This window comes from Colobus angolensis, unplaced genomic scaffold, assembly GCF_000951035.1.
Source record: "Colobus angolensis palliatus isolate OR3802 unplaced genomic scaffold, Cang.pa_1.0 Scaffold664, whole genome shotgun sequence".
NCBI classification, from domain to species: domain Eukaryota; kingdom Metazoa; phylum Chordata; class Mammalia; order Primates; family Cercopithecidae; genus Colobus; species Colobus angolensis.
In genome coordinates this window covers 434,039-436,436 of record NW_012120310.1, presented here as the reverse complement: position 1 = coordinate 436,436, position 2,398 = coordinate 434,039, and positions in this window count along the sequence as shown.

Here is a 2,398-nt window from a genome sequence, read left to right as displayed (position 1 = left end):
AAGCAATCATTTTATTGTATTAAGGCCTTCAACTGATGTGACTCACCCATGTAATGGAGGGCAATAAAGTTTACTCAAAGTCTACCAACTTAAGTGTTATACTTCTACAAAACCAGCCTCACAGAAATACTCAGAACCCTGCCGTTCTGTTGTCTTCTTTCCTCATGAAAACAAAATCCCTGCTATACAAATAACTAATTAAATAAGACAAATCTTGTACTCAAAGCCAGATGATGGGTTTCTAATTTTATTGTGCTACTTAACCACCTCTGCGACGTTACTAGAACTCAACATTAGACCATATTTAAGGCCTTTATGCTTACCCAGGTAATAGGATACTTGAAAATTATGTTTTCATTTAAGAAAAATCATGCCTTCAAAGTACATTTTATGTAATACCACTAAATAGGATCTCTTTTTCCTGACATAACATGACTCTATTATAGGTGAGCAAAGTCAAGTCACCAACACATGTCAGAAAATCCACAAATAATCAAAATATTTACAACACATACTCATTTTTAATAAAGTTATTTATTATATTGCTGCTTGATCATTTATTATTTACTAATATTACTAAAGGACAAATGATAGCAGAAAAGAAAATAAATATGAGAGAAAACATGAAATTGAGAAAACTCATACATTAGCCTTTTTTTTCCTTATACATTTGAAAAAGATTGCTACTATGTGAACTAGAGTGTGGTCTAAATCTATCTCAGCTCAGCTCAGGGACAACTTAGAACATGGATTGAGAAAAGTAGAAGAGATTATTTCTAAGATGTATTCTAGTTCTCTCTTGAACTAAGTGTTTTGTAAGCTAAGATCTTATAAAAATGTGAAATAAGTTTGCTTTATTGTCTGTTATGAACACTCTTCCTGAAAAATGTGATTCCAATTAATATGCTGCAAAGGAGAGAACTTTTGCTTTTGCTTTGAATGTTTCATAAATGCTACATTAACTCTGGATTCACAAACATAAATATTTTATTTTCTGTTTAGCAAATTTTAGAGACTGTTGGCAATTAAACCAAAATATTTAAGTTGAACTTTTATAGGTATGTGAATTAATTAAAATAATATTTTACTACCCTAAATTTTCTTTGACCCTTAGTTCAATTCAAAGTATCTTTATTACTAGAAAAGACTCAATTTGAAGGCATAGATAAAAATGTACTTAATGTATTTAGCTAATTTATTTACCACTTGGTATTTATTTCAGGAGGAAATTTGGTAATTTTTAGGTAAAAAACTGTCATCTTACTTACCCAGAACCCCTGGCAGCATCAGCTTCTCTGTCAATATCACAGCCACAACCACTTAAATAATCCTTATACCTATCGGACTTCCAATTAGACATAGTTCTATCATACTGTTGCCAACTGCTTATATGTGACTAATGCTCATGGTATAGTCCTTTGTCTGAGCACGGAGAACATCATGAGGTTTCTCAGGATACTCTTTTCACGTATCCTTACAGGTCTTGGAACATGTGAATTCATCACTGAATGTAACCTTAGGATTACAACATTTATTCAGATCTTATTATAGCATCTGCTCTTCCTCTGAAAAATATTGGCCTTCAAGGAGATCTCACCATGACTCATCCATCATACTCATCATTTTGATGATTGTTTCTCCTGCTAATTTCACTTTTTTTTTCAAGGATAGATACCAACTACTTTTTTAATCGGAATAATAGGTAGCAAATATTATTTATTTATTTACTTATTTATTCAATTTTTAATTTTTGTGGGTACCTATTAGGTGATATTATCTACTTTTATATGAGTTGTTTTAGTGTTTTGTTTGTAAGGATGTATCTTTTTAAAGAGAAATTACTTAACATTTTCTTTGAAAATTAGTCGAGAGAACATTATTAAAAGATGATTAGTTCGCAATTAAAATATAGAAGTGAAGGTTCAGTTGTTACAAATAAATTTCTAATGGAGACATAGATGTGGAAAAGTTTGCACTCAAGTGTCTCTCACGGATGATCTAAATTAACAGGCTTGCTGGACGTTTTCATTCCTAAATCATTCTTTAAGAAACCCACAAATGGAGTCGCAGCATCTTCACAGAAGTCCAGCAGAGCCACCATGCTGTCTGAAGTAATGTTCTCACCTCTAGAGGAGGGAGTGGGCTTTTTGAAATTAGCAAGGATGGCTTTGATATATTCTCCTGCCTGTCATGAAAGACTCCACTTCATCTGGCTTGTGTTCTTCCTGCCTGCCTCTGATTGATTTCATGTAATCCTGATGTGCTCTTTGTCATTGCCTTTCATGAAGGCAATTTCCTGCAGGTGGTAGTTCATTGCTTTATCATAATACAATGATATCTTGTAGTATCTTTTTTTCTCCAGTCAAGCTGAGGTATTATCTGCAGAGATAATAAAAAT